The sequence below is a fragment of the Lolium perenne genome, chromosome 2 (assembly GCF_019359855.2).
Source record: "Lolium perenne isolate Kyuss_39 chromosome 2, Kyuss_2.0, whole genome shotgun sequence".
Lineage (NCBI taxonomy): Eukaryota > Viridiplantae > Streptophyta > Magnoliopsida > Poales > Poaceae > Lolium > Lolium perenne.
Window position 1 is genome coordinate 51,372,974 of NC_067245.2, and position 23,535 is coordinate 51,396,508.

General features: G+C 49.2%; 1 protein-coding gene across 1 annotated transcript in view; it reads right to left on the minus strand.

The window, feature by feature from the left end:
• LOC127332580 (trehalose 6-phosphate phosphatase RA3) overlaps window positions 1–23,535 on the minus strand; it is a 256,056-nt gene that overhangs the window by 172,789 nt on the left and 59,732 nt on the right. The window lies entirely within an intron of this gene.

A 23,535-nucleotide genomic window follows, 5' to 3' on the forward strand; every position in this document is an offset into this window, starting at 1 on the left:
GGTTGAGTTTACTGTGTGCGACGGGCCATTTCGTGTGTAATGGTTCAATCTGTACTACTGGTCAGGCATGCAAGCAAAGTTCAGTTCAGTTTCTGCAGGCAAAGTGCAGAGTATCTAAAGAAATATTAGTAACGCTCGTGGCCCGGACCTCGCGTGCAATTTCACTCAATCATCTGATACATACCCATAGAGCCACATGCATATGCTTAGCAGCCACCCGGCCACGTACTCGTATCAAAAATTTCTTCCCTTTGCCCTGCTCCTTCCGCTTTACTCGTCTTTCCTCCGTATATTTCGCCTTTTCAGCGCTCACCGACCCGTGACCCGCGGGAGCACGCACACGGCGGCCGCCGCGCCTGGTCGATCGATCGAGCTAGCTACCCATGCAGGACCACCACCACAGCACCACACATATGTGTCTAGGTTGGCGATCGATCATGCATGTGCATATGGTGGTCTTGTCATTGATTTGGACCCATGACCATGAGAAGAGAAACTCAAAATTTTGACACAAAGGACCACCTGCCTCAGTGAATTGTCAAAAAAGACCACCTGTCAATAGAATTGACAAAAAAGACCACCTTCGTCGTGACGGAACACCCCCAGGCGACACGTGGAAGATGCCGCCGTAGCAGCTGGCGGCACGTTAGCTGCCAGGGTCGCCGTCAGAAGCCGTCGAGCCATGGTGGGCCCTACCGCCCCCGCCTGTGGCGGCAAGGGTGATGTGGCAGGGTGCCGCCACGGCCCCTGGCGGCATGTCCGTCCGTCATGATAGCCCACAAACTGAATCCTTGCATGTGCTCCGTAAGTTGAATGAGCATGCTAGTAGTGTGTACGTACAAGTGATACGTCTCAAACGTATCTATAATTTCTTATGTTCCATGCTACTTTTATGATGATACTCACATGTTTTATACACACTTTATGTCATATTTATGCATTTTCCGGCACTAACCTATTGACAAGATGCCGAAGAGCCAGTTGCTGTTTTCTGCTGTTTTTGGTTTCAGAAATCCTACAAAGGAAATATTCTCGGAATTGGACGAAATCAACGCCCAGTGTCTTATTTTCCCACGAAGCTTCCAGAAGACCGAAAGGATTACGAAGTGGGGCGACGAGGCGCCGCCACGCCAGGGCCGCGCAGCCAAGGGTGGGGCCGCGCCGCCCTGTTGTGTGGGGCCCTCGCGTCGTCCCCAAACCTACCCTTCCGCCTACTTTAAACCTTCGTCGAGAAAACCCCAGTACCGGGAGCCACGATACGGAAAACCTTCCAGAGACGCCGCCGCCAATCCCATCTCGGGGGATTCAGCAGATCGCCTCCGGCACCCTGCCGGAGAGGGGAATCATCTCCCGGAGGACTCTTCATCGCCATGATCGCCTCCGGATTGATGTGTGAGTAGTTCACCCCTGGACTATGGGTCCATAGCAGTAGCTAGATGGTTGTCTTCTCCTCATTGTGCCATCATGTTAGATCTTGTAAGCTGCCTATCATGATCAAGATCATCTATTTGTAATGCTACATGTTGCGTTTGGTTGGATCCGATGAATATGGAATACTATGTTATGTTGATTATCAATCTATCATATATGTGTTGTTTATGATCTTGCATGCTCTCCGTTGCTAGTAGAGGCTCTGGCCAAGTTGATACTTGTAACTCCAAGAGGGAGTATTTATGCTCGATAGTGGGTTCATGCCTCCATTTAATCTGGGACAGTGACAGAAAGTTCTAAGGTTGTGGATGTGCTATTGCCACGAGGGATAAAACATCAATGCTTTGTCTAAGGATATTTGTGTTGATTACATTACGCACCATACTTAATGCAATTATCTGTTGTTTGCAACTTAATACTGGAAGGGGTGCGGATGCTAACCTGAAGGTGGACTTTTTAGGCATAGATGCATGCTGGATAGCGGTCTATGTACTTTGTCGTAATGCCCAATTAAATTTCACACTACTCATCATGATATGTATGTGCATTGTCATGCCCTCTTTATTTGTCAATTGCCCAACTGTAATTTGTTCACCCAACATGCTATTTCTTATTGGAGAGACACCACTAGTGAACTGTGGACCCCGGTACATTCTTTTACATCGAATACAATCTACTGCAATATTTGTTCTTCATGTTCTTCGCAAACATCATCTTCCACACTATACATCTAATCCTTTGTTTACAGCAAGCCAGTGAGATTGACAACCTCACTGTTACGTTGGGGCAAAGTACTTTGATTGTGTTGTGCAGGTTCCACGTTGGCGCCGGAATCCCTGTTGTTGCGCCGCACTACACTCCGTCACCTACAACCTTCGCGTGCTCCTTGACTCCTACTGGTTCGATAACCTTGGTTTCTTACTAAGGGAAAACTTGCTGCTGTACGCATCACACCTTACTCTTGGGGTTCCCAACGGACGTGTGCTTTACGCGTCATCAAGATCTTTTTCTGGCGCCGTTGCCGGGGAGATCAAGACACGCTGCAAGGGGAGTCTCCCACTTCCAATCCCTTTACTTTATTTTTGTCTTGCTTTACTTTATTTTATTTACTGCTTTGTTTGCTTTCTTATATCAAAAATACAAAAAAATTAGTTACTTGCATTTACTTTATTTACTGTCTTGTTTGCGTTCTCCATATTAAAAACACAAAAAAATTAGTTACTTGCATTTACTTTATTTTATTATCATGACTAGTCCTGTAGTTGTTACTCTATCACCTGAGGAATCGATCTTCACTTTTAAACAAGGTGGTGAAGAGAGTTTTAAAGAAGCTTCGTCTAGAATTTTCGATTCTTATAGTAAAACTGAACCTAAAATGACTCTAAGTTTGCTTCTTAGTAACTTTTATTTTGGGATTTTTCTTCGCTATAGATATGCCTTGGATGCTGTAGTGGGAGGAGATTTCCTTCACTGCAATGGCGATCAAGCTTTTATTGGCGTAAAAAAATTGGTTACATCATCTAGCTCCGCTAATAATTTTGATCCATCTCTTGTTAGCATTTATAATAGATTAAACACTCTTGAGACAAATGTATCTTACTTAAAAGAAGGGTATAGTCGGATTCGTGAGCATTTTGATTATGTTCCAATAAACTCTGAACCTTCAATGTGGGACCCTACTATTAAAGTTACTATTGATGGTAAAAAAATATGCCCGTTGTGATATCATGACTGAATTTTGCCTTATGCCTAAAAGTATTTATGAATCTTTGACACTCTGGGGACTTACTGAAGGTGGAGAAGGAATAACTCTTACTGATAACTCTGTTATGATTCCTAATGGAATAGCTGAAGGAGTGTTCACAACCCTTCTTGGAAGAACGGTATCCACTGATTATCTCGTTATTGAATGTGTAGGGACAGGACAAATCACACTTGAAAGATCCCTGCTGAAACTCTTGGGAGCGACCATAGATGTGGGGAAAGGAACTCTAAATTCCTCGATACCTGGATGCGGGCACATATTTCCTAAAACAAAGAGTAAGAATAAGGGTAAGAAAGGTAGGCGCAACGCCCCTGGTAAGAATGTCAATGCTTCATCTCTTGATAATACTTGATTCACACTTTCTGCGCCTAGCTGAAAGGCGTTAAAGAAAAGCGCTTATGGGAGATGTCGTCGTGGTGAACGAGCAGATGCCATAGGATGGCTTAGATTGGGGCCGAATGGACGCAAGAGGATTCGGGGGAGGGTTTGCGATCAGGTGGGAAGAGATTCCGGATGGTTTCCTCAAGAACTTGGCCAAGGCCAGAGGTTGAAGAAGAAAGGCACAAGGAAGAACTCCCTCTAGATCACCATGTTCATAGATTCACACAGGTTACAGGCTATGCCTTCATACATACACGCGTCTCTTAACCTAACGTCTCGTATCCTGCCCGCAAGGAGGGCTGCCCCCTCTCCTTATACAGGGGAGAGGGTGGCTTACAGAGCAAGAAACCCTAATGGCATCTTTGACTGGACAAACTACTTTACAGAGTTACCATACAAAGCTACTTTAATCATAGGTGACACCGGGGCCTTCTTTTATCATAGAAGCTGACGTCCTCCGGCTTCTTTCTCCGTCACCTCTCTCTTTGGCGCCAGGGCTCTGAATAAAGTTACTTTGCTTAGCTCATCCTTGTCTTCTTGCTCTGAAGAGAATCTTTGACCAGTCCTGCCGACAGGCTTCTCCTTTCCGGTATCTTCTATACCGGGTTCCGGCATACCCCTTTGGGGATACCGGCTTAGCCTTGCTCTCCCGGATTCCTACTAGGCTTCCGGTACGAACATGAAACCGGTATCTTGATGGCTCAAACCATCCGGTTTGGCATGCCTTTGGCATACCGGGGGTTATCCCCCCAACATTAGTCCCCGAAGCTGGTATGGCCTGGAGGATTCTATCCTACAGACCATGCCAGGTTTTCATCTTTTTAAGATACCGGTTTAATCACTCATGTCTTGAGCTTAGTTCCGGCACCTTTACCCTTGTTCTTTTTCTTCTCTTTGCAAGGCTCGTTCCGGCGTCTCTTTTTTCCGGCACCACGTGTCTTTACTACTTCCTCGGCGAAGTCGAGAATATCTCGGGCCCCGCGCCTGTCAGAGACATGCGCACTGTAACTGACGCGCCAGTGTCCGTTGTCACATCGCTTCGACTCCCGCGCGCGCAGTTAATGCATCTCTGCGGATCCCACTACTTCTTCGGGATCCTGTGTGCACCTCCGTGTGGCCTCCCTCTCTCGCGTGTATCCGTTCGACACGTGGCGGCCCAAGGTGCGAACCGTCGCGGGCCGCGAGGCGAACCGCCGCGGCCCAGCGGTTCCATCCCCACCTTCTCTCTCCTTTATAAACACAACTGCCCGTTCCTCTTCATCTTCTTCGCATTCTCCTCCTTCGCGCACAGAGCTCCACGCCTTTGCGCCACCGCCGTTCTCCGTCCGCCGTCGCTCGTTCAAGCTCCGGCGCCCGGCGAACTCACGCCGCGCCTCCGCCGGACTTCGCTGTGCGGGGTTCTTCGGCAGCAACTTCCTCGCGTCCGCCGCATTTGTGCTTCTTCGCGAGCTTCTCCGCCTCGCCGTCGACGGAGCTCGCCGGCGACCGCAGACCCGCTTCACCGTCAATGAACGCTTCCTTCAGCGACCGCGCCGCTCAAGGTTGGTACCAATTTCACTTTACTCGCCGTTCGCTTGCTTTCCAGATCTTGAGCCTTTGGTGTTCTTATTTGCTTTTTTTCTTTGGTTTTATTCTTACTCGTAGATCTTCACGAGGGGTTCAAGTTTGGGATTTCTGTTTCTCCGCCTACCCTCGCAATGTCTGACGAGGAATCTTCCTCCGCATCTTCTTCTTCCCTTTCTCTCAAGCGCCGTAGACCCTCTCCCGGTGAATCTACGGCCTCAGATCCGATGGAGACCGATTCCGGCAATCAGCAGGAATCCGGTAGCCTCCAAGAGTCCGGCGGCCACCTAGAATCCGGTAGCTTTAGCCAAGCTTCCGGTAGCCAAGAGGCCAGTAGCTCTGGCCAAGCCTCTAGCAGCTCCAGCCAATCTTCCGGCGAGGAGCCTTCCCCAACCACCCGCGGAGCCTGGATGGGCTCCAACATTACTGAGTTTGAGATCGATTGGTTGTACCGGTCTCGGAGGATTCCGGAAGGAGTTACCTGCCGGATTCCGGATGACGAGATCGAACCGGATCCGGAAGACGACGAGTATGTTGTTTTTCTCGCTCACTTTGAGCGTGGCTTCGGCCTTCCTGCCTCTACTTTTTTCCGGGAGTTTCTAGATTTCTACGAACTCCAACCTCACCACCTTCCTGGCAACGCCATTTTCTATCTTTCTTGCTATGCCACCTTCATGGAGGCTTACATCGGCATTCGTCCCACTCGTGAGACGTTTGCCCGCTTCTTCAACTTGCGGATCAACTCCGTCCAGGGCAAGGATATTCCTAAGCCCAAGCCGCCCGTGCAGTGCGGCTCTTGCATCGTCGGCTCCCGCCAGGGGAGCACTTTTCTTAAGTTTTCCGGCCTCGAGTCTTGCCGCGCCTGGCAAGGAACTTTCTTCTATGTGAAGAACACCGGCCGCGCCGATCTCATCAATCTTCCTCCATACCAAGAGGGCCCCCCCAGCAGAACCAACTGGAGCTACAACCCGAGGACGGAGCACGCCGAAACCAACCGGGTAGTGCGCTTCTTGGCCTCTTTGAAGAAGGAGACCAACATCTGCTCTGATGATATCATCCGGACTTTCATATCGCGCCGGGTGCTTCCTCTTAAGCGCCGCGCACATAGGATGAGCGAGATGTATGGCCCAGGCGATCCTACCAAGATCACAGGCCGTGCTCTCAGCAAGAAAGACGTTGTTCGCAAGGCTAAGCAGATTTGTCAAACTGCTATGCCTTTTGCGTGGGAATGGGGCCTCCTTCCCCTCAGTTCCTCTAACCCTCCGACTCAAGAAGTAAGAGATTGCGCAATTTAGGGTTGTCTTCTGCCGGTAACTTCTGCTTTTGTTAACCTTCCTTTTTATCTTGTTTCAGGCCAGGGACCGTTTCCCTCTCATCCGGGCAGAGCCGCGAAGAACTCTCCGGAAGCGCGCCTTTGACTCCTTCGACCCGGATCCCTACATTCTTTGGAAGGATCTGAAGATGGGGAAGACTCCGGCTGCGCGCCTTGGCCGGGACCCGCCGGAGCCCACCGGAAACCCCGAGGACCTGGTTGTGCTCGAGGTACTTTCTTTTCCGGCTTCCTATACTTTGCCACTATTGCTTTCTTGCGAATTGCTTCTTAGCCATATCCAACTCACAGATCCACGAGCGCGTGCCGCCCCTGCGCGCCGAGGCCGGCTCTGAGTTTGTGGACAAACTCATGGCCCAGGGCCAGAAGAACAAGCAGCCGGCATCTACTGCCGGCTCCAGCCATGCTCCTCCCTCCAAGCGCTTCCGGACGGAGCCCGTGGGGGAGAAAGAAGTGGGCGTGCGCCGCTACGGGCGCAAAGCGATGCCAACCGCTTCCGGGTAATTTTCTTTTCCGGCTTGCCTCTTTTGTGCTAAGTTCTTTTTCCGGTTGCTTTTTCTCAACCATTGGTCTTTTCTCTTTTTCTCAGCCCCGCTCTCAAGCTTGGCCCAAGGCCATCGGGCTCTGAGGGATCCGCAAGGACCTCAACCCCTCCTCCTCGTTCAAGCCCGGCACCATCTGGTGCCGGCAACACCTCTGCCTCCCTTTCGGGGGGCACAACAAATTCGGGCGTGCGGCCCCTTCAGCGTCGATCACCGCCCGGAGGAGGCACATTCCTGCCTCCCGGAACACCAAGACACCGGCGCCAGCAACATCGGCGCCGGAGAAGAAGAAGCTGCCGGGCGGGCGGAGCCTTCTGCTCCTCCCGTCCTTGAAAAGACAACTTCCGCGCCGGAACCTTCCGCGCCGGAAGGCTCCAACACGGGTGACGCTCCTAGCGCTCCCCCTTCTCCACGCACCATCCTCATGCCTCCGCCAGAGGCTCCTCGCGCCCAGCCCTCCAAGGCCGCTCCTAGCGCGCCGCCGGCCAAGACCTCCGGGGCCTCCTCTACCGCGCCGCCGCCCAAGCCTTCCAAGCTCATTAAGGGGAAGGCGACGGCCTCCAGCGCCCCTTCGGGCGGCCAGCAGCCCTTGGTGCTGCACGTGTCCAAGGCCGCCAAAAGTGCCAGCACGAAGGCCACCGGCCTCCTCGGCCGCATCACGGAGTTCCAGCGCCAAGGCCGGGACCTGGGGCACCTCCTGCCCTATGCTCAAAAGTGGAACGCCGCGGACATCACTCCGGCGACCCGCGGAATGGGCAAGGACCGGCTGCCGGCACCTGATCCTGTCGGGGATCGGTGTTCCGAGGAGCACTTCATGCGGCTCCGGGCTGCCGTAAAAGAGCTTGACAGCGCGTGGTACGATTCCACGAACAATCTGACGGTATGTTCTACTAACTTTCAATCTTTGCCGGTTTCTTCGTTTCCGGCTCTGTTTTCTCTTTTCCTTAGTTTCATGCCGGTTTCTCTCTTGTCTATCTTCCCAGTCCCCGAGTTTTGTGGTGAGAGCGCAGCTCTTAGCGCAAAACTTAACTTAAGATTTTAGCGTGAAACCGGCACTGCCAGTCCCCGAGTTTTGTGGTGAGAGCGCAACTCTTAGCGCAAAACTTAACTTAAGATTTTAGCGTGAAACCGGCACTGCCAGTCCCCGAGTTTCGGGTTAAACATCTTTTCCTTAACACATAATTTACCTTAGAAACGCGCAAAACCGGCACTGCCAGTCCCCGGGTTTCGGGTTAAGAACTTTGTTCTTAGCGCAAAACTTATCTTAAAAACGCGCAAAACCGGCACTGCCAGTCCCCGAGTTTCGGGTTAAGAACTTTGTTCTTAGCGCAAAACTTAACTCATTTCTTCTTTTTCTTGAACAGGTCACTGCTGACACTCGGAAGGCCCTCTTCGAGGAGCTTTTGTGGGAGCACCGGGAGCTCGCTGAGGCACATGACAAGTGCCAAGGTAAGTTTTTGTTCCACCGGCATCTTTGCTACCGGAAACCTTTTTTCCTTGTGATATTTACAATTTCTGTTCAACAGTGATCCCGGAAGCTTCCATCGATGCTCTGAAGGAGCAGCTCGCCGCGGCCCAACGTACTATTTTTTCCTTTCTCCTTTGAACTTGGTTTCTTTTCATTTTTACTAACACTCTTTTTTCCGGTTACAGGAGAGAAGGACCAGCTCAGCCGGCAGCACCAGGAGGAGCTGAACGCCCTCAAGACCAGCTACCAGGAGCTCAAGTCTCAGCTGATTCAGCTGGGGCTTGACCACGCCAAGGCCCTCAAAGCCGCTGAAGTGACCGCAGCGGCCAAGTTGGACGAGGCTCTGGAGAATGCTTGCAATGCCACTGTGGTGTTGCGGGCAGAGCTGGAGGAGATGGCCAAGGCCCGGAAGGGTGCCGAGGAGAAGGCCGCGCGGCTGGAGGAGGAGCATAAGGAGTGCGATCAGCTGATCCTGCAGACCGACACACTCGCCCTCCGTAAGTTCTTTTCTTTTACACTTTGACTACTGCATACGAGCCTTTCTTCCTTCGACCCCATTTTCTTTCCGCTATCTTTCCGTCCGGTCTCTCTTCTTCCGGATTCTTTTCTCTCCGGTCTCTTTTTCTTCCGGACTCTTTTCCTTCCGGTCTCTTTTTCTTCCGGACTCTTTTCCTTAAACTTTTTCTTTCTTTGCATAGGCCTCTTTCCGGATTCGCAGAGGTACGCCGTCAAGAAGGTCGACGCGCAACGCAAGGACAAAGGCCAAGCGGATCTTACCGTGCCATGGACGCCCAAGGACCATCTGGTCGCACTTAACGCGCGGGTGTCCCATATGCGCTGCATAGACCGCAATCTTTCAGACATCCCTGATGTAGCTACCCAGCTATACAGGACTTTATGGCCTGGCGAGGAGGTGCCGGACACCTTCTCCCTCATCAGCGATCGCCTCAAGGGTGCCGGCAAGAGGATCCGCGAGTGGCAGTGCTCTGCTGCCCGCGCTGGAGCGGACTCCGCCCTCCGCGTCGCCTGCTCCTGGTACCCGGAGCTCGATCTGGACGCCCTTACCGGCGTGCGTGAAGACGCCGAAACGGATCTGGACCCGATCCTCTCCGCCAAGCGGCAGGATCGCGCGTACCGGATCGCGGAGTATGCCGACATGCGCACCTTCATCCCTCCCCCTCCTGGCGTCACGGACTATCTCGACGAGGAGGAGGGTGAAGCCGAAGAAGAGGTCTTGGACGATGCTAATGCCGGCGCTGCTCCTCCGGAAGCCCCTGCTGCGTGATTATTCTCTTTGAAGTGTTTGCCTGCTATCTGTTTGTTGGTCCTGCTTATCTTTGAAACAATGTTCGTTAAATTCTGCCCCGGAATGCCGGGGTCTATGATGTAAGACTTTAAGTTTGCCTGTGGTTGTGCTACAACATTTCCTGCCGGTAAGTTATACCGGTAGCTAAGTATTTATAAGTTTGCCTTAGCATATTTTGCTTTTGGTTTTGATTTTATCCTGCACTGCAAAGATTTCTCAATTGTTTCCGCATCCAATTTAATGCATACTTGGTTCTTTTGCCTTGGCTCTGCCTGCCTTCTCTGGGCGTTCTTTGGCGTATAAGCACAAGGTTCTTTCACCAAACAAGCATCTTCTTGAACTTAGAAATAACTTTGAAATTTCGCAAAAAACCGGTTTAACCGGGGTTAGTTAGATTTTCCGGATTGTTCTTTCCTGCTCTCCCTCCTCGCAGTTCATGTGCTTATCTCCTACCGGTTTATCTTGCTTGCCATGAAGCCGGTTTGCAGACAGCAGCAGAGTCGAAGACTCCGGTAGGATTTAGCACACTACTAAACCGGAAAGAAAAAACATTCAATAAGCAACCGATAAACTGAAAAAATAGACAAGTTACATGCAACTTTAGTTGGGGTAGTCCCCGAGATTCATTCAAGATTCCGGCAACTTTTATTCATAGCTTATAAGGTACAAAAAGGAACTTCTTACACCACCACTTCAAGAGTAGAAGGGACGCAACAGAGCTACGTTCCATGGACGTTTGCTCTCCTCTCCGGACCTGTCCGCCTTTCCTTTCTTCCACTCCTGTGCATCGATCAAGTAGTATGCATCATTGTGAAGCACCTTGCTTACAATGAAGGGACCTTCCCATGGTGGCAAGAGCTTATGCCGGCCTTCAGTGCGCTGCACCAGGCGAAGTACAAGATCTCCTTCCCGGAAAACTCTTGGGTTAACCTTCCTGTTATGATAGCGTCTTAGGTTTTGCTGGTAAATGGCTGTTCTTGCCAAAGCCAGCTCTCTTGCTTCTTCTAGCAAGTCCACATCATTTTCTCTGGCCTCTTTGACCTCTTGCTCAGTATAGAGCTGTACCCTTGGTGAATCATGAATGATGTCGGTTGGTATCACCGCTTCTGCTCCATAAACCATGAAGAAGGGAGTGTATCCGGTAGACCGGTTTGGGGTTGTTCTTATACTCCACAAGATGCGATGGTAGCTCATCGAGCCAACATCCCGGTGACTTTTCCACCGCATCAATGAGTCTAGGCTTGATACCGGAAAGCACCAAGGCATTCATTCTTTCCACTTGGCCATTGCCTTGTGGGTGTGCCACAGAACCTTTTGAACTCGCCTTGAGCAAAGTTGGTTCCATTATCAGTGATGATGCTGTGCGGGTATCCATACCGCAAAATGACATCTTTTAGGAATTTCACAGCTGTATGCCCATCACACTTTGCGATAGGTTTTACTTCTAGCCACTTGGTGAACTTATCCACCATCACCAAGATGTGAGTCATGCTGCTTCTTGCAGTTTTGAATGGTCCAACCATGTCAAGGCACCAAACGGCGAATGGCCATGTTAGCGGTATTGTCTTTAAACCGGATGCTGGGGTATGATTTTGCTTGGCGTACCTCTGGCAGCCGTTGCATTTTCTTACTAAATCTTCAGCGTCCTCCAAAGCAGTGGGCCAATAGAACCCATGCCGGAATACTTTTGCTACTAGCGCCCTTGACGAAGCATGATGCCCACATTCTCCTTGGTGAATTTCCTCAAGCATTTCTTTCCCTTCCTCCGGTTCCACACATCTTTGAAGGACACCGGTAACGCTTCTCTTGTACACCTCACCATTGATGAATGTGTAAGCTTTGGACCTTCTTTGTATCCTCCTTGATTCATTTTCGTCAGCCGGCAAGGTGCCGTTGATCAGGAATTCCTTAATAGGTTTAACCCATGACGGTATCTCTCGAACCAAAAACACCGGTGCATCTATCTCCATGCTATCCACCAGCATCATTTCTTCCGGTATGGGTACAGCAGTCCCCGAGCTTACCGGAGCAGTCCCCGAGCTTGCCGGAGCAGTCACCGGGTTCCCTTCATCGATATCCATGGGTACTACGTGTGACTCCGGTACAAAAATTGATTCTGACTCCGGGCTCGGTTTGATCGATGGCACTCTTAGGTGAGCCAAAGCTATTCCGGGAGGAATTTCTTGCCTAGATGAGCCCAGCTTGGACAAAGCATCTGCGGCTTCATTTTCTGCGCGTGGCACATGGTGGAACTCACACCCTTCGAAGAATCCGGCAATCTTTTGCACGTGAAACCGGTACAAGGCCATGTTGGCATCTTTTGCATCCCAATCTCCTGAACACTGCTGTACCACAAGATCTGAATCGCCATAGCAAATGATCCGGTGTGCACCGATTTCTTTTGCGACCTTAAGCCCATGGATCAAAGCTTCATATTCAGCGACATTGTTTGATGCCCTGAAATGCACTTGCAAAACATACCGGAGGTGGTCTCCTTTTGGGGAAGTGAGCACCACACCGGCACCTAGACCTTCCTTGAGCTTGGACCCATCAAAGTGCATCTTCCAGTACTCTATCCTCTGATCTGGCGGTTTGTATTGCATCTCCGCCCAATCAACAAGGAAATCAGCCAAAGCCTGTGATTTTATGGCATCTCTTCTTTCATACATCGGCACGTATGGTGATATCTGGATTGCCCATTTTGCAATCCGGCCGCTGGCATCTTTGTTGCACATGATGTCGGAAATTGGTGCTTCACTCACCACCTTCATGGGGTGCTCCTCAAAGTAGTGCTTGAGCTTGGTGGCGGCCATGTACACGCCATAAGTCATTTTCTGGAAGTGAGGGTAGTTCTGTTTTGAGAGGGAGAGCACCTCGCTCAGGTAGTATACCGGCCTCTGGACGGTTTTTCCTTCCTCTTCTCTTTCAACCACAACCACTACACTCACAACCCGGTTTGCTGCTGCTATGTATAACAGCATAGGCTCTCTTTCTAGAGGTGACGCCAGTATAGGTGCTGTGGCTAGCATTGTTTTTAGCTCTTTAAACGCAGCGTCTGCCTGAGGGGTCCAGACGAACGTGTCAGATTTTTTCATCAGAGCATAGAGTGGCAGAGCTTTTTCTCCCAACCTGCTCACGAACCGGCTCAGCGATGCCAAGCTTCCGGTAAACTTCTGCACATCTTTTAACTCTCGAGGGATAGCCATTCTTTCTATTGCCCGGATCTTTACCGGATTAACCTCTATGCCCCGGCTTGATACCAGGAAACCGAGCAACTTGCCGGCAGGGACACCAAAGGTGCATTTTGCCGGGTTGAGTTTCATCCGGAACCGTCTTAGGTTATCGAACGTTTGCCGGATGTCATCAATTAAGGTGTTCTTTACCTTAGTTTTTATCACGATGTCATCCATATAGACTTGCACGTTTTTTCCAATCTGATCAAACAAGCATTTTTGCATACAGCGCTGGTACGTTGCACCAGCGTTGCGCAAACCAAAAGGCATAGTGACATAGCAATAAGCCCCGTGCGGGGTAATGAACGCAGTTTTTATTTGATCTTCCTTTTTCAAGGGAATTTGGTGGAAACCGGAATAGGCATCCAGAAAGGACAACAACTCACACCCAGCAGTTGAATCAATCACTTGATCGATTCGTGGCAAAGGAAAAGGATCTCTTGGGCAAGCCTTGTTCAGGTTGGTGTAGTCGATGCACATGCGCCACACCTTCAGAGCTTTTGCCTCCAGGTTCTCATCTTTCTTCTTTTCAACCATTACCGGATTGGCCAGCCACTCTGTGTGCGTGACCTCCACAATGAACCCGGCAACAAGTAGTTTGGTTACCTCTTCTCCTATGATCTTTCTTCTATCTTCAGCGAACCGGCGTAGTGGTTGCCGTACCGGCTTGGCATCTTTCCGGACGTTTAGAGAGTGCTCAGCCAGCTCCCTCGGAACACCTACCAAATCATCAGTTGACCAGGCAAAGATATTCCGATTCTCACGGAGGAAGCTGACGAGCGCGCTTTCCTATGCTTGATCAAGGCCGGCACCGATACGAACGGTGCGCTCTGGGTAAGCCGGATCCAGCACGATGTCCTTTGTTTCATTTGTCGGCTTGAATGCCGGTGTGCCCATGTTTTCACTCATTGCCGCTAAGCTCATTTGTGAGGATTGAGCCAGCGCAACAGCTGTTTGCATTCTTTTCTTTTCCTCCGCGATCACCAGCGATTCCGCTAGGTTCGATCCGGCAGATGCAGTTTCCAGTGAGATCTTATAGTTTCCCACCACAGTCAGTGGTCCACGAGGTGCCGGCATCTTCATCTTGAGGTAAGCCGTATGAGTCGTGGCCATGAAGGCTGCCAATGCCGGTCTCCCCAGCAATGCATGGTAGGGGCTGTCTAGATCCACCACCTCAAACTCCAGATTTTCCACCCGGCAATTGTCACGTCCTCCAAATGCCACGTCCACCCGAACTTTTCCTATCGGGGCACAGGACAAGCCAGGAACAATCCCGTGGAACGTTGTGCGCGTCGGCTGAAGCATGTTTTCTGTTATGCCTAGCGTATGCATGGTGTGCTTGTACATGATGTTGATGCTACTGCCATTGTCTATCAGCACCTTGCTGAACTTCACTCGAGTTTGCGGCCCTTTCATGATTGGGTCCACAACAAGAGCATATCCACCCGGATTCGGCATGATCTTAGGGTGATCCTTGGATGACCAGGTAATTTCCTGATTGGACCACATCATGTACTTGGGAACTGCCGGCATCACAGCATTGACCTCCATGGAGCGCCGGTGTACACTTTGCCGGTCTGTTGGCTCAGTGACAAAGACAACACAGCACAGATGCGGATCTTCGTAAACGTTCCGACCCAAAGGTGCCGGTGGGGGTGGTTGGTTGTCATTTTGCTCCACCCGGTTAACTTGCTGGTACTGCTGCCGGTTTGGCTGCACCGGTAAGGCGTTTGCCCCGGTAAGTGGTGGTGGTGGCGGTAGCTGTTGTTGCTGCTGCGGCATGTCTTGTGGTGGCCGCGCATCTTTCACTGTTCCTTTTTGCATCAAGTACTTGGTCCAGGTGCAATCCTTTGTCAGATGGTTTGACGGGTGTGCCGGATTCGGCGTGTGCCACCGGCAAGGTTGGTCCATGGCAGCTTCCATGGTGTATTTTGCGGGTTCTTGCCAGTTTCTTTTCTGGACCCAGGGTTTCTTTTCTACCCATTGCTTCTTAGGACCCGCCCATGGCTGCGATCCGGTTTTTTGCCTCTGGCTGTCGCTGGCCTCAAAGTTTTCCTGCACAGCAGCAACTTGCTGCGGACCGTACCTTCGATCCGGAAAATCTTCTCTTCTTTTGTTATTCCGGTTGTCCCGGTGTTGTTCGTGGCGCAGCTGTTCCGGCTCCGGTTGCACTGCCGGCTGCGTTGGGTCTCCCAACGCATAGCTATCCGCCACACGTATCATCTCTGCCAACGTTGTCGGCATGTTGCGCTGCAACTTTTGCCACAACGGTGAACCTCTTCTGCATCCACTGCTAAACCAAGCAATGGCTTGTGCCTCGATTACCCCTTCACAGGAGTTCCTTGTGGTGTTCCACCGGGCCAGATAATCCCGGTCTGTTTCGTTCGGACGCTGCACGCACAGAGCAAGTTGCTGCGGCCTGTTTGGCCTCTGATAGGTGCTGCTGAAATTGCTCACAAAGGCCTCCTCAAAATCCAGCCAGCCATTTATGCTTCCTGCCGGCAAGTTGTTTAGCCAGATTCTTGCCGGTCCAACCAGAAACGATGGTATGATCCTCACGGCCCAACGCCGGTTTCCTCCTCCTGCTACGGTTCCTCCACCGCCTGCAACGTATACCGCGGTCACGTAATCCGCGAGCCAGTCTTCCGGCTTCGTGGTGCCATCGTATGTCTTTGTGTCACGGGGCAACATAAAGTTGCGGACTGGTGGTTTTTCTTTCATGATCCTTGGGCCAAAGCACTTTGGACCTGGAGGACCTTCCTCCTCGATCATTTCTGACAAGTACACTCTATCCAGACGGTGCCTCGCATCCCGTTCCGGTAAGTATCTCTCTCCCAGGCGTTCTCCCAATGGGTTCCGGTATGCTGCCGGTCTGGTGGAATCGGCTTCATCGTAACATTCCGGTACCGCGGCCCTTGCCTGCCGGTACCTAGGGGGATCTATTTCCTCCTCATCGTACGCTGCCCTTGCAGCTCGATAGTTTTGCCCGGTCTCATATCTACCGGCATGATTGTTTCCGGCATAGCCTCTGGCGTAGCCTCGCTCTGCCCCTTGGCTTTTTCTTCCGGCATCATGTTGCCCGGCTTGTTGCTTTCCGGCAAGAACCGGATCGTACACAGTCATCTGCTGCGCATTCACTTCTTTTTCTCTTCTTCTATCCGGATGGGGGGACGATGCCTGCCCATGGGACTTGCTACCGGCATTCTTTGTTGAACGCGCGGATTTTGAGGCCGCGGCCTTGTTCAGCTTAGCCAGCTGCTCAGCATTTTGCTGCTCTATGGTTTCCAGCAGCTCTCTGACACGCTCTTGCTGCTTTACCAAAGCCTCTCCGGAAAGCGACTCACATAGCTCTACTGCAGCCTTAGCAGCTTTTATAGTTTTATCCGGGCTGCTATACTTAGGCTTTTCCACGATGCTAACAGATGCAGAGGCGCTCTTGCCGGTAAGAATCTCTTTGCGCAAATCTTGATCTAGGTTGCGAGCTTTTAGCCGGTTTTCCGGCATCCTAGCAGCATGCGCGCTAACAGAAGCAAAGCCATGGGCAGCGTTATACTCACGTACGGTTAGGTTCAGCTCGCGCTGCGCCCTGACGATGTCCTTGCCGCTCTCCAGCATCTTCTGGCGCTGCGCCTCCAGCTCCGCCTGAGCCGCTGCCGGGTCGATGTTCTGCGCGATGGGGGTGGCGAGGACGTTCATCACTGCCTGGAGCGGTGTCTCCGGTGGCGCGGATGATGCTCCCGCTGCGCCTGCGCCGCGCTCCAGCGGTGGCTTAGCCGCACGGGTCGAAACCGCGCGACCGGCACCTTCCGCCGCAACCTCCTTTCCTGCACCAGCCACACCGGTCATCATTACCTCGACGCTGCCGGCGGCGCGGCCAGCACAAAGCCATCTTGGCGGGTCCGGTGCCACCAGCACCGGCGAGAGGCGCTGGCGCATGGGGACGGTGCCGAAGTAGACGCGGTGGCTGCCGAACTCGATGATGCGGCCGTTCTTGGGGAAGACGCCGCCGTTGGCGAAGCAGCCCGCGTTGTCGTTGATGAAGTCCATGGCGTAGATGCTCTGCACCAACGCGGACACCGTACGCTCGCCGGAGATCTCGAGGACGCCCGCCCGAATGTGAACTCCATCAAGCGCCACTTCAGGCCCCACGGTGGGCGCCAACTGTCGTCGTGGTGAACGAGCAGATGCCATAGGATGGCTTAGATTGGGGCCGAATGGACGCAAGAGGATTCGGGGGAGGGTTTGCGATCAGGTGGGAAGAGATTCCGGATGGTTTCCTCAAGAACTTGGCCAAGGCCAGAGGTTGAAGAAGAAAGGCACAAGGAAGAACTCCCTCTAGATCACCATGTTCATAGATTCACACAGGTTACAGGCTATGCCTTCATACATACACACGTCTCTTAACCTAACGTCTCGTATCCTGCCCGCAAGGAGGGCTGCCCCCTCTCCTTATACAGGGGAGAGGGTGGCTTACAGAGCAAGAAACCCTAATGGCATCTTTGACTGGACAAACTACTTTACAGAGTTACCGTACAAAGCTACTTTAATCATAGGTGACACCGGGGCCTTCTTTTATCATAGAAGCTGACGTCCTCCGGCTTCTTTCTCCGTCACCTCTCTCTTTGGCGCCAGGGCTCTGAATAAAGTTACTTTGCTTAGCTCATCCTTGTCTTCTTGCTCTGAAGAGAATCTTTGACCAGTCCTGCCGATAGGCTTCTCCTTTCCGGTATCTTCTATACCGGGTTCCGGCATACCCCTTTGGGGATACCGGCTTAGCCTTGCTCTCCCGGATTCCTACTAGGCTTCCGGTACGAACATGAAACCGGTATCTTGATGGCTCAAACCATCCGGTTTGGCATGCCTTTGGCATACCGGGGGTTATCCCCCCAACAGGAGACAACCCATTATTTTACTTCTGCACTTTTGTTTTATATTTGAATCTTGGAAGTTGTTACTACTGTAGCAACCTCTCCTTATCTTTATTTTATTGCATTGTTGTGCCAAGTAAAGTCTTTGATAGTAAGGTTCATACTAGATTTGGATTACTGCGTAGAAACAGATTTCTTGCTGTCACGAATTTCAGTAGTATTCTCTGTAGGCAACTCAGAAAAATCTGCCAATTTACGTGAGTGATTCTCAGATATGTACGCAACTTTCATACAATTTGAGCATTTTCATCTGAGCAAGTTAAGTGCCCCAGAAAAATTCGTCTTTACAGACTGTTCTGTTTTGACAGATTCTGCCTTTTATTTCGCATTGCCTGTTTTGCTATGTTTGATGGATTTCTTTATTCCATTAACTTTCAGTAGCTTTGTGCAATGTCCAGAAGTGTTAAGAATTATTATGTCACCTCTGAACATGTGAATTTTTTATTATGCACTAACTCTCCAATGAGTTGTTTTAAGTTTGGTGTGGAGGAAGTTTTCAAGGATCAAGAGAGGAGGATGATACAATATGATCAAGGAGAGTGAAAACTCTAAGCTTGGGGATGCCCCCGTGGTTCATCCCTGCATATTTCAAGAAGACTCAAGCATCTAAGCTTGGGGATGCCCAAGGCATCCCCTTCTTCATCGACAAATTATCAGGTCACCTCTAGTGAAACTATATTTTTATTCCGTCACATCGTATGTGCTTTACTTGGAGCGTCTTTATGTTCTTGTTTTTGTTTTGTTTGAATAAAATTGGATCCTAGCATTCATTGTGTGGGAGAGAGACACGCTCCGTTGTTGCATATGAACACATATGTTCTTAGCTTTATTCTTAATGTTCATGGCGAAGGTTGAAACTGCTTCGTTATTTGTTATATGGTTGGAAACAGAAAATGTTGCATGTGGTAGTGTATAATGAAATACTTGTAGATCATTGAGCTTTGATAACTTGATTCTTTGCAAACTTTTTGAGGTATTTAGATGGTAAAGCTTGCTGGATAAATAAGTTAAATTTAGTAGTGGATTGTTGTCTTTAAGCTTGTGCCGTACTACAAACTCTATTTAAATAGTTGAAGGTGTAATTGGACTTGATAGCTTTCCATGTCTGAGATTTCATCGTAATAACTAAGTTGTGCTGAAGGTCGAGGGAGCTAGCGGGGTACTTGTGCCACCGTGAATGGCCCTCCTTAGAGTAAATTTTAATCATGCTCTTAATGTTGAATCTGCTAGATGTTTGCAATAAGCTTGTGAGTTCTTTTTGACTAATGTTAAGCTACGGTTTTTGGCACTTCCACCATCCAAATTTGCTAGCCTCTTCGGTACTGTGCATTGCCTTTTGCTCACATTGAGAATTGTGCATACTTCGCCAGTACATCCAAACCCGTGGGAGGACTTTCTCTTGTTCTCCTACACATAAGCCATACATCTTCCTCAAAACAGCCACCATACCTACCTACCACAGCATTTCCATAGCTGTTCCGAGATATATTACCATGCAACTTCCATTTTACATTACATGATTTGTTGTCATTTATTATTTATATATTGCTTTGCATGATTCTATACAGCTGATGTGAGGTTTACCCATGTTACGCTAGATCATTGCACATCCTGCTACACTGGCAGAGGCATACAGTTTTTTACATCATGTTTTATTCATTATGAGTTATTTGTACCAAAAAGTGTGTTGTCATATTAGGATGTTGCCCCTAAAAGTGAAAAGAGCCATGGAGGCCATCAAAAAGAGAAAAAGAAAAGAAAAGAAAGAAAAAAATAGAAAAGAAAAAGAAAAAGAAAAAAAAAGAAAAAAGGGGGCAGCATCACTATCTTTTATCCACACTTGTGCTCATGTTTTAGCACCTGCAGTATTCATAGTCATCATTTGTGCTCATGTTTAGCACCTATACTCCATATGAGAGAGTTTTCATGTTTTACTAGTATAACTATGTGGGGAATTTACACTATAGAACTTGGGTTGTATATTCCAATGATGAGCTTCCTCAAAAGTGCTCTAGGTCTTCGTGAGCAACCAAGTTGGATGCACCCCCACTAGTTCCATTGGAGAGCTTTCATACACATATAGCTCTATGTGCATCCGTTGCATGGCAATCACTACTCCTCGCATAGCTTCGATTATAAGACTTCCCCTTGTCTAATGATCACTTATAGCTTTGTGAGACTTTCTTTCATTGGCCTTCCAAACCCCTATTAACGTTCTTTATGCCATAACATCCTGGTGCCAATACCAAATGCTTGCGCTCACCGGTTGAGTAGGCTTCGAAACAGTTGATTCATGACGTTCATGTTTAATTTTACTTGACTGAATCCTTCTTTGTTGTGAAAATTTACTTCATGCTTGGAATGAAGGATAGAACTTCTACGCTGGATACTTAAAACATCTCTAATGAACTTTGTACGGTTTCATGTCTTTAAAGCAAGAGTTCATGAAAACTTTTAGCTTGTTTAAACTCTTGCATTATCATCTCTTTATATCAATTATAGATATTGGCTTTGAATAATTTGATCTCAGCTCATGTGCTTTACAATAGTATTGATCAAGATTATGATAGCATGTCACTTCAGAAATTATCTTTGTTATCGTTTACCTACTCGAGGATGAGTAGGAACTAAGCTTGGGGATGCTTGATACGTCTCAAACGTATCTATAATTTCTTATGTTCCATGCTACTTTTATGATGATACTCACATGTTTTATACACACTTTATGTCATATTTATGTATTTTCCGGCACTAACCTATTGACAAGATGCCGAAGAGCCAGTTGTTGTTTTCTGTTGTTTTTGGTTTCAGAAATCCTACAAAGGAAATATTCTCGGAATTGGATGAAATCAATGCCCAGAGTCTTATTTTCCCACGAAGCTTCCAGAAGACCGAAAGGATTACGAAGTGGGGCGACGAGGCGCCGCCACGCCAGGGCCGCGCTGTAACATCCCAAATTTCAATAAAAGAAAGTTAGAAGAATTCCAGAGAGCAAAATTTCAAACCAACAAAAACTTTTTAAATTGCATATAGTGCCATGCATAGGACTTGTGCATTTGATTGATATGCCATGATTATTGTTATTATGTGTATAAGCTAAACCCTAAAACCCTAATTTGATCATGAGAAGATCACCAACCAAATAAATCAAAAAGAGAAAGAAATCAAATAAATGAAAAACCGTAAAACCCTCACATATGCCCTATGGCATTTTTATAAATTTTGACCCTAGACCAATTTGGTCTTCACCATTAGTTGAATAATGTTACTAAACACTTATTACAACTTTTGGAATCAAAGAATCACAAATCAAATGGATTTCAAATACAAAACTTGCTCACATATGATAATGGTCAAAACTGCCAATTCTAGTCTGATCACTATTTTGAGCCTTTACAATTCAAATTTCTCAAACCAAACCTTGCTAAATATTTGCACCACATCCAAGTCAACATCAAGGTGAACACTTTTTGTAAAGATCACCATGCCAAATTCTTTCTTGATCATTAGCTATGCTCAACCAAAGTTGCAACATTTTAATATGTGCAACAATCTCACACTTAGCCAAATTTGCCAAACTTTGAATTTAACAATTCCACCACCACACTCCATCACCTCTGGTCATTTCTAACTAAATGAAATACTCACAATTCAAAACTTGCAACCATTTGAATTAAATCAAATTTGGACAAAATTCAAAAATGGCATCTATGTAACTATTTGACACTATTTGCTATAGTGATCTACCCCATCTAATCTACCCCAACCTACACCAAATGGTCCCCTGGTTCCCTCTAAACCATCAATGCCAAATAGAAACCCTAGGAGAGAGCTAACAAGACATGGACAATGGCCATGCCGGCCATGCTCCACACGTCGAGCTCCACCCCTCTCCCTTCTTCCTCAGCCACGGCCACCGTGCCCCATCGCGCCACCTCGCACTCCTACACCACCTAGCAACAGACATTGTCGAGGAGGAGCACTGGACGGGCCAGACCAGCTCGCACCCATGGCGGCCAGCATGCCGCTCGCGTCGCACGGTGCACGCCACAGACGCGCACTGGCCACGTGCAACACCACCGCCTCGCGCACGCCCTGGACCACCTCGCTGCAGGTTGAGCACCGCCTGGCGACCAGGAAGCCACCAGACACGTCCACGACAGCGACCCGTGCCCGCCGCCGCCGGAGATGGAGACGACATCCCGCCGCAGACGCGCCAGAACCCGCGACAGCCCGACCAAGTTAGGCACCGCCTGGACTAGCTAGCGCCGCCTATCGGACCACCTGGACACACTGAGCAGTACGCCGCCCTCGCCTAGCCCAGTAGCTTGCCGGAGAATCCGCGCCACGGTCGAGTTCGCCGCAGCACCATGGTGCCCTTCCGCGCCTATAAAAGGAGACGCCCATTCGTCGATTTCTTCACACCAGCAGCCTCACCTCCTCTCACTCGACCGCCTGAGCTCCTCCACTACCTCGATTAGCCATCGCCACCGCCCAATTTCTACCTCACTGCCGCACGCCACCGCGGAAGCTCGCCGCCGATTGGAGCCACCCCAGGACGAGCCGCAAGTACCTGGAGCTTCGCCGTCGTCCACCACTTCGTCGAGCATACTGCCCACCGCCGCTGGAGCCACAGTGCGCTCTCCGACCCCCTAGCGCCGCCGTGCCAGTGAACCCTCTCTCGCCGGCGAGACGATGAACCTAGGCCGTTGGATCCCTTTCTAATCTAACGCTCCACGTCGCCCCGTACCGATTCGGGTGTGGTGAGCCGCTGACAGGCGGGTCCCACTCTGTCAGGCAGCCCACGCGTCTGTGGACCATGGTGGGCTGGGCAGGCCATTTTTAATTTGAATTCTGGCCCAGTTTCGTTTCCCGCCGGCCCTTTTAATTCAAACTCCTTTTAAACAATTCCAAATAATTTCAATACTGGCCAAACTATGAAAATCAATAGATTCAAATTGGCTTAACCAAATTCAATGAATTTTATATGGTTGGAAAGCTAGTAAAAAGATCTAAAGAATGCCACTGGTCCCATGCCAAGATGTGCTGTAGAATTAATCTGATAAAAAGAAGAAGGAAGGGACTTTTCCATATTCAAATAATTATTACAAATCAACCAAAATAGATATTAAGTTAATTCCAACTCTAATAGCTCACATTTGACTTACACTAATTGTTTATGCAATAAAATGGTGTGGTCACTTTGCATGATCATGCCCTAGTTTAATTAATGGACAATATGGCTAGTTTATGTAGTTGATATTGTCCAAAACTATTAAGTAAATCATATGAAGTTTGATACTTCATTTAAACCTTGTCTCAAATGAATTCATGTGATGTTTGGACCCCTGGCCAAACTCACTTATATGAATTACTTAGAGATTTAAATCATTTGTAGCATTACTAAATGGTATGAGGTGGTCTACCTCATTTAAATCATTTTCTCAAATGATAATGATGAATAATTGACTTAGGTCAATATAAGTTCATATATGATTGTTGGAGAAATTAAATCTTAAGAAGATTTCAATGAGAGGAAATTGTTTCTCAAGGACCCTATGGAAACTATCATTTACATATTAAATCAA